This window comes from Prunus mume, linkage group LG8 (assembly GCF_029339155.1).
Source record: "Prunus mume cultivar Tortuosa linkage group LG8, ASM2933915v1, whole genome shotgun sequence".
NCBI classification, from domain to species: Eukaryota; Viridiplantae; Streptophyta; class Magnoliopsida; order Rosales; family Rosaceae; genus Prunus; species Prunus mume.
Window position 1 is genome coordinate 9,021,752 of NC_142705.1, and position 9,786 is coordinate 9,031,537.

The 9,786-nt window shown below is 37.9% G+C and overlaps 1 long non-coding RNA gene across 2 annotated transcripts; it reads left to right on the plus strand.

Annotated features, from left to right (window-relative positions):
• Positions 1–76: 76 nt before the first annotated feature.
• Positions 77–1,667, plus strand: LOC107881729 (uncharacterized). 2 transcript variants are annotated; one of them, XR_016122776.1, is made up of 3 exons: positions 77–156; positions 322–518; positions 765–1,667. It is a non-coding gene; the product is annotated as an uncharacterized LOC107881729 (long non-coding RNA). The 2 variants fall into 2 exon arrangements; XR_001678325.2 differs by lacking the exon at positions 765–1,667 and having other exon boundaries at positions 322–705.
• Positions 1,668–9,786: the final 8,119 nt, after the last annotated feature.

Consider the following 9,786-nt stretch of genomic DNA (forward strand, 5'->3'; position numbering starts at 1 on the left):
GTGAATGAATTGAATTAATATTTTGATGTTGTATAAATATATTTCTTATCCGGTTTCGACTTACGCCACTACGCCTCTTTGAAAACTTTGCCTCCGATTCGTCCAATTCCTCACCCGACGATCTCTTCGGCTTCTTTCCTTGGTCCAATGACTACGGTAGGTACCCTTCTTTACATCATGTTCATATATAAATAATAAAATATCATTTCCAAGCAATTGGGTTATTAATTTAACAATTAGCATTGTATGTATTCTTTCACTGTTTTACTGTTTGATCTTCTGGGTTTCATTTTAATATTTTTGGGTTTTCATGTTTGACAGAAATTGAATGGGTTGCTGAGGAGAGAGTCACATTGTTCACTACTGACGGGCTCGTTCAGATTGGAGGCTCCATGGTCCCTAGACGTGTCACTTCCTGAAATGTATGTTATCTTCGTTGTTTTCTCTAAAGCATAAAGTTGAGCCACTGTGTTCAGAGACTTTGAGAATTCAGAGAAGGGAGCATAAAAAAAAAAGAGGTGGGTTGGCTTCTAACCACGCTTTGAGTTTAATAAATGAACTGGGTTGTGAGTCAGCTCCTTTTTTAGCTAAAATACAATAGACTGACTGCCATCTGACACACTGAAAATACCTTGGAGTTGCAATTTTTTAAGTGTTGTTTTTGTACTGGGATTGTGACCATAATTTTATCTTCTTTTTTTGTTTGCTTGATGAGAGAAATAGTTGTGCCAAACCTGTTAACATTGAGCCCTTTGTCAGAGCAGCTCCAGCGCTGCTATGAAACCGGGCAAAAGGCCCCGGCAAGCCCAATCCAGCTCCAGCGCGAGAGAAGAGGCCTGGGCAATCGATGGGTCCCCAGCTCGGACAAGCCCAAAGGCAGGTTTTGCCTGGGCTTCAGCCCGAGGGCGGTAACGTCATCCCTAATAGAATCCAACGAGCATGCGCCATGTGTCGCACCCCTGACGCTCCGATCGGTATTCGAAAAAAATCTGAATTTTTTTTTTAAAAATACCAAAAAATTATGGATTTTTTCCCCTATAAATACCTAACAATTTTATTCACTTTCAACACCAAATCTTCATACAATTTCTTCTCCTTCCAATATTTTTTATTTTCCACACCAAATTGTCTACTACAAAATTCCATTTGTGCAAAAAAAAAATGGCCTCTTCCATCGAAGCCGGAAGGTCGTGGACAAACATTCGAAGAGGTCAAAATCTTGGCGACGAGGTAAAAAAAAAATGTCGTTTTATTCAATTTAATGTCATTATATATATATACATATATATATATATTTCTTGCATTTCCAATTTCCTTTTAAAAAACATAGATTATTCAAGAGAAAACAAAAAAGAGGAAAACCATTACACATGGCTCCTCAAGTGAACAATGCCCGCAGTCGGTTCCAGTGGTGCGTTTCATGTTAGAAATATTGGCACTATTACGTCCTCAGAAGGAAAATACTCCCCCACGTCGTGAATCCGGTAGAACCGCCTCCGCCAATGATGGAGTTATCCTTGTATTCAATTATGTCAGACTATGAAGACCGAGAATATTTCAATTGTATGATGAATGAGTAGGTATTTCAATTGTATGATGAGTGAGATGTGAATTTTATAATAAATATGGATACGTGGCAACCGAAAATTTTATCTGAAAATTTTATTTGAAAATTTTATCCGAAAAATGTTATCTTAAATTTTAAGTGAGAATTTTATAATAAATAGTAACACGTGACAACCGAAAATATAATGAATATCCAAAAATTTTATCTGGAATAAGACACGTGGCAACCGAGATTCTCATTCAAAATCTTTTCATGTAAATAGCGCAGTTCTTTACTCAGACAATTAGCTCTTATAGGTGAAGATGCTCTCAGAAGCCCAGTACTTTACAAACCAAAATTCATTGAGAGCCCCAACATATATATATATATATATATATTATTTGTCATGTAAATAATATAGTAGAGGACAGCAAATACTAATCTCTTGGTCAAATTGGGGAGGCCTTAGGAGCTACAAAATTCATATCATGAGCTGTTATTCTTCTATTATTTGACTAGTAATTAACTCCATAGACTAAAAGTTGAAGTAGCTTCTGTAATTTTCTCTTTTTCTTGGGTGCAGGTGAAACTTTGAATTATTGTCGAACACTCTGAAAAAACACACATGCAAACGTACGCGAAGAAAGAATTATGGGAAGCAAAGTTGCTCAATCTTGAAAGTGACAAGAGAGGGCCGAGGTTGTGGAAATTGTCAGAAGAGGAAGGGGTTTGGGTTGATAATGTAAGTAGATATAATGAATGGTGTGGTTGCTAAAGGAGGAGCATTCACACAGTCCGTGCTCTCCTGTCTCTTAGACTCAGCAAAACACTCCCTTCATCTTCAGTCTTTACTCTTTCATTGACCATTTTCAGAGTTTGTTTGCCGACTGACCGCCTTCAGTCTTTACCCATGCACGGTCCATGGCTTCAAGTTTTAATGGGCTCCCAATTGTCATACCAGATGGACCTATTTGTTTGCCACAACATTGGCCCAAGCCCAGTCGGTCAATTTGCCATAACGCCTGTTTTAGTTGCCGGGATACAAGAAGATTAGATGAGAGTATGGCAAGAGAGAGTTTAGGGTATTTCTACAGTTACATCCATGAAATGCCAATAGAATTCAAAAGAAGAAGTAATAAAATCAGTAAGACAATAAAATGAATCTATTTGTGTTCGTTTGTTTTTTTTAAAGAGGAAGTAGTAAAAGTTCATTAAAATTGTGAAGGGTTACAAACTCGAGCGAACAAACGTGGCCTCATTAAAACGTTGCCCAGGAAAATCCATAGAGACAAAACCTGGGACGAAAGAAAAAGAGTGTCACACGCTCCATAATGGCTACAAACAAAATATCATGACAACTCTTATTAGCGTCAGCTTGAAGAAACACATTGAGCCATGGAGGACCTTCTTCAAGCCAAACGTCTATGGACACAATACCTAAAGCAAACTTAGCAAGTCTATCAACCACAGTATTACACAATCTGGGAGCAAATACAAAAGAAAGAGAATCAAAGTTTGTAGATAACATGTGGATGTCGTTGATAATCCCCCCTGTAGCCCCAAAAGCCTCAGTGCCAAAGACGATGTCGTTAATGGCATTCTTCGCATTTGTCTCAACTACTAATGAATCGTAATCGGCCTCCCATGTAAACTGAAGGCCTTCCCGAATTGCTAAGAATTCAGTAATCTTGGCAGAGAAACATCCAGTGATAGGGACTGAAATAACACCCATAAGATCTATATGCACATTTCTTACAACTGCCCCCAATCCACGCTTCCAAACAAAAGTACTACAAACACCATCAACATTCAGTTTCAACTTACCAGGATGGGGAAGACACTAATGAATAGAAAAGGGAGACTGAGTATGCACGGGTGCAGTGTTGGCGGAGATAAATTCAACTGAAAGACGATGGGCAGTAGCATACAAGTCATCATGGTGATGTCCCTTTTGGCCATGCATTCGTGCATTTCAATCAAGCCAAATAAGCCAAGAAAGGTAAGCAAAAACCTCCAGGTCAAAGTTCAAGCCCACTGAAATTACATGGCACCAAAGATCTGCAAAAGTAGGTTCATGACAAATGTTAATCACTTCACTAAGAAAGGAAAGTTTCCAAATCCATTTCACCTCACGACAGCCCCATAAAGCATGAATAGTGGTTTCTTGAGAGCCATGGCATCAAGGGCAGCAACTATCATCTCTAATATGTCTATAGGTAAGGGCCTAATGACAAGGTAAGGCATTTTGTAATGCCCTCCATAGAAAAATCCGCTTTGCCACTACTCACCAAGAGCCACTTGTTTGTATGAATATATTGACACGATTATTACACAGTTATGATGGGTCGGGATTGAGTCCAGATGATCTTGATCGCATTTCAACCTTGTCACTTGAGCCAAAACTCACCAATCTCTCTTTGACAAAGAAGAAAAGGGTCGAGACGACTGATCGGGATCACTAGTTATAAGTTTGGGCTCGAATGGGATTAATCTCTAAGAAAAATTAAAGATAACCAATACATGATCTGATCTGCAACTAAATATAAAAAATAGGAGGGTATCCATTATTAGTGGCAATCTACAAGCAGAAGGAACCCTATGGGGCTTCATAAAATGCATATTTACTTGAGTCAAACATTACAGTCAATTTGATGAAAATTAAATTGCTTAATTAATGTCTCAAAGGAGAATACATCTTCAAGCATCTACCTTTGCCGCTGCAGATGCATAACTTACGCTGATTTCCCTCATAGTTTTGCACTAACTCGACTACTCATATCGGAGAAAATTGATCTTTATGCTCGTTGAACATTTCTTCAGCATCTGAATGCATTGAAATATGATTGAAAGGGATGACATAAAGATCAAAACCAATATTCAAAAGATGAGATGACTCAACAATTGGAGCCCCAGAAAGCAGCGTACTCCTTTTGGGTCAGTTAACCAGACCAACTCAGTTTGTAAACAATCAAAACAACTCAAGGAACATGAAACTGAATATTTAGGTAAGGGAATATTTGTTCATCATCAGCTTCCTAGCAACCAAACATAACATAAACCAAAACAGAAAATGGAAAGTACTGATTTTCAATTGCAATTTCTCAGCTTCTCATTAGTTTTGTCTCTGGAAATTCAGATATCAAGGCTGGTCTACACAAATGGAGTTGATGCCATTTTGGTGTTAGCATCAAATGCCATTCATTTTCTCTGGAAATGGCCACAGGACCTTAATTCTGGTGGAGTGGTAAACAATGACATGCTTTATAATTCTTTCCTATTAGATTTCTCCTCTCTTTCCTTTTGAAATTGAAACTGAAGCGATAGTTGGTCATTTGATTCTGATGATATTGATTGAATGCAGGCAACTCCCAAGGTTCACCCTAATTTATGGAAACCAACACTGAAGAAGAGGCTATGTTTTGCTTTGATTTGTCCAAGAATGATTCATATCTCATATCACCAACAGGAGGGACGATCTCCATTTTTGAGTATTTGCAGAGATGCCAGACCCGCTAGGAAAAAAAAAAGTCATAAAAAAAACGCCATCCAAGTTTTCGAAAAATCGGCCGCCAAGGCGGTCTAGGCGGGTTCTTTTTTTATTTTATTTTAATAAATAGTATAGCCGTTCGCTATACTATTTAAATATATTATTTAAAGAGTATAGCGGCTCGGCCGACCGGCTATACGCGTTTAATGTATTCGAATATTTAAAATACAAATTTATAAATAAACCCAATCCTAGACATGTATTTATAAAAAAACCCAAGTACTATTTAAACATAGAAACACACCCAAAATCAACCCCAAAGTCAACTTTTTGGGTGTGTTTATAAATGGGTTTTGAGTGTGTGTAATGATGAGTTTTGGGTGTGTTTATATGTTTAAATAGTGCTTGGGTTTTTTTATAATTTCAACCCCCATTTTGGGTGTTTTATGAAACTCCCTATGTATTTAAATATATAATTAATTTCATAAATACTAATTACTTATGTTTAATTATCTTAAATAATTTTGTGAAATTTTAAAATGGTTTCAATTATTTAAAAAATCCTAGAAAATTATTTTTGTATTCTAAAAATGGATTTTAGCCACTACCTAAATCCAAGTCATGAACAAAAAACCATAGTTTTGGGGGACTGTTACTATTGGTAATGGCGGTGTTTTGCGAAACATTCATCACCTTGTTGCCGAAGAAGATTGGTAAAGTGAAAGGAGATAATTGATCTGCCTCTTAAGAATTTTAGAGTTACTTGTTAAAATTTGGGGACGATTTGTTGTAAACACAAACTTTGAGAATTTTGGCTGAATGAATCGTAATGATAATTTTGGTTTAGTAATTATCTTTGCGGAGTGAGATTGACTGGCCTTTTTTGTACATTTGTGGCATCATTGCTATAAGAATTAGCCTTTGACTCAAATAATTTCTCTTGAAAAAAAAAAAAATATGCTCTGCCTGAGGTAACTATAAATTAATCCATCTGGGCTTGGAGCCATTGTGAATTGTATATATACAGTTCAATGTTTCTATCAGTGTACAATTTGGTCTGAAACTCAATAACCAAACTTCTTAAATTGACTGCTCCTTCTCTATCTTTTGAAATTGATGCCTTCATTCTTTTGAGCAACTATCTCTGGAAGCTTTCTTTCATGTATGTCACAGACTCTCAATACAATACACGAGGGAATTGTTTATCAATCCTGAAAAAGATGCAAAAAATTTCATGTTCTTCCCTTCCAACAATGACAGACACAATAATCAATGGAACCCATCACAGAGCTTTTTAGTTCTTAGTGATCATTAAAAGGTTCCCAACCCTTAGCAGTACGCAAAATGGAAGATTATGACCCCACTTTCAACCTAACCCTCTTCGTCACGCAAAACCAATCGAAGATCAGGAATGTATCCAATTTCTTTGATCAAGGTTGACAGAGAATTTAAACTTGCATAAATTATGTCTGATTGAAGGTGTGATGTGTCTCGGCAACGAAACAATGGACCTGGCTTTTAACAACAATCCAACTTACTCCAGGAGGCTTTTCTAACCCTTTTCCCTGAGCCGTGTTCTCATCTGCCAGACCTCCATCCATAGACCTGCTGCAGCATATATATGGTTCCAGCTAACTTCGTGGCAGAGTGAAGTTGACAAGCATTGAGCAAGGCTCTCCACACTGATGCCTCTGCTTCAACAGGCATTGATTCAAAGCTAGGCCTCTCTAAATCTAACTCTTCCTCCTCCTCTCCATATCCCTCCAAGACTAAGTTTTATTTAAAGTCAAGTCAAGTTTTAATAGGCTCCCAATTGTCATACTAGATGGACCTATTTGTTTGCCACAACATTGGCCCAAGCCCAGTCGGTCAATTTGCCATAACATCTGTTTTAGTTGCCGGGATACAAGAAGATTAGATGAGAGTATGGCAAGAGAGAGTTTAGGGTATTTCTACAGTTACATCCATGAAATGCCAATAGAATTCACAAGAAGAAGTAATAAAATCAGTAAGACAATAAAATGAATCTATTTGTGTTTGTTTGTTTTTTTTTTAAAGAGGAAGTAGTAAAAGTTCATTAAAATTGTGAAGGGTTACAAACTCAAGCAAACAAACGTGGCCTCATTAAAACGTTGCCCAGGAAAACAGATTGGGACAAAACTTGGGACGAAGGAAAAAGAGTGTCACGCGCTCCATAATGGCTACAAACAAAATATCATGACAACTCTTATTAGCGTCAGCTTGAAGAAACACATTGAGCCATGGAGGACCTTCTTCAAGCCAAACGTCAATGGACACACTACCTAAAGCAAACTTAGCAAGTCTATCAACCACATCATTACACAATTTGGGAGCAAATACAAAAGAAAGAGAATCAAAGTTTCTAGATAACGTGTGGATGTCGTTGATAATCCCCCCTGTAGCCCCAAAAGCCTCAACGCCAGAGACGATGTCGTTAATGGCATTCTTCGCATTTGTCTCAACTACTAATGAATTGTAACCGTCCTCCCATGTAAACTGAGGGCCTTCCTGAATTGCTAAGAATTCAGTAATCTTGGCAGAGAAACATCCAGTGATATGGACTGAAATAACACCCATAAGATCTCCATGCATATTTCTTACAATTGCCCCGAATCCACGCTTCCAAACAAAAGTACTACAAACACCATCAACATTCAGTTTCAACTTACCAAGAGGGGGAGGACACCAATGAATAGAAGAGGGAGAGTGAGTATGCACGGGTGTAGTGTTGGTGGAGATAAATTCAACTGAAAGACGATGGGCAGTAGCATACAAGTCATCAGGATGATGTCCCTTTTGGCCATGCATTCGTGCATTTCAATCAAGCCAAATAAGCCAAGAAAGATAAGCAAAAACATCCAGGTCAAAGTTCAAGCCCACTGAAATTACATGGCACCAAAGATCTGCAAAAGTAGGTTCATGACAAATGTTAATCACTTTACTAAGAAAGGAAAGTTTCCAAATCCTTTTCACCTCATGACAGCCCCATAAAGCATGAATAGTGGTTTCCTGAGAGCCATGGCATCAAGGGCAGCAATTATCATCTCTAATATGTCTATAGGTAAGGGCCCAATGACAAGGTAAGGCATTTTGTAATGCCCTCCATAGAAAAAGCCTAACTTTATTAGGAACTCTTAGCGTCCAAACTTGTTTCCACATTGAACTTGAACTTCTTGCTCCACTACCTTAGCCTTTTAGGAGCTTATTGGCTTCGTAGTCATGGGAACTCCGAAGTTAAGCGAGTTGGGGCTAGAGCAATCCAATGATAAGTGACCCACTGGGAAGTTGCTCATGAGTTCCTAAAAACAAAACCGTTAGGGTAAAGAGGGGTGCCCAAAGCAGAGAATATCTTGCTACGGTGGAGCTAATCAACGACTTGGATTTATGCAAACTCAAGCGGATTCCGACGGTTTTGACGGCTGAGCTTGAACTAGAAGGGAAGAGGGAGGCTACCCGGTTCTTGAAGGGGAGGGAGCTGCGACGCATGAGAGAGAGAGAGAGAGAGAGAGAGAGAGAGAGAGAGAAGTTTCTGATTTATTAAAAACCAACTTCAAGAAAATTACGGTTATGCCACTGATTTTATTTTCATCGTCATTTTCTCGTTACAACTCTTATTTGAGCTTACTACGTGTCTACGGACTCATCTCAACGTGCTCTACGCAACGGTTCAACTGAAATTCATAAATTCTTTCCCGAACAAAAAGTCAACTTTTAAACCATTAAAATATTCCCATAGTAAAATCGTCTTTTATTTGAATATTTTATTAATTAAAAATTAATTTAGGATTGAGTTATTACATATGCTTTCTCATCCTCTCGAGGTGTTCTAGCTACTGGTTGAGGTATTTATGAGAAATTTCTGCGTTTTGGAGGTTAAATAAGCAATAGATGTTTTGACCGATTTCGCCCTCCAATTCTAGCCACTTCCGTCGACTTTTTAGGGTCGGGTCCTGTCACGCGCCAAGCAGCTAAGATCAATTTCATGTTTTATCTTCTCTGTTGTTAGAGGTGGGGTCCATAAGTAAACGTCACAACCTTAGATTGGTGAGAAAAATTCCAGCTCAGCTGAATTGACCAATATACCCCTGCCACGTCATCATTTTAATGGAACTTGGGATGGCGCTTACGGAAAGTGGTTAAGTGACACACGAAATCTTGGTCGAGAGGGAAAAATGGGTCACTTTAACTTTAAGGCGGTTTAGTGGAAATTGATCAATGTTTTCAGGGAGCACTGTAGCACTTAAGCTTAAAAATAAATATAAAGACTATGCACTAGTGCAATTTATTTATTTATTTATTTTAGTACAAGCGATAGTCTAAACTACATGGGAAAATGATTTATCATACACACACAACTATGATGCTATGACGATTCGAATCTAAAGCCTTTTGGTTTACAAGTCAAGACATTTTCCACTGAGTTAGACCTTTTTAGCACACTAGTACAATATGCTAGTAGAGCTCAAAGTATATAACAATTTTAGTCTTACATCAAAAGCATGAGCTGAAAATGGTCGCCGATCAAATTGCAAATGGTGACAAATTAATCAATTGACTAGACTCTAAGCTGGATCATTCAATCCATTACAGAATTCTATGAACTAAAATTTGAGCCAAGCTAGCGTTGTTGTGATTGTCATCGCCAACAAATGCGAGAGAAACTCCCATATATCATGTTGTTCTCTTTTCATCTCTCTCATCACATAATAGAGAAAGAGATAGAAAACAAGAG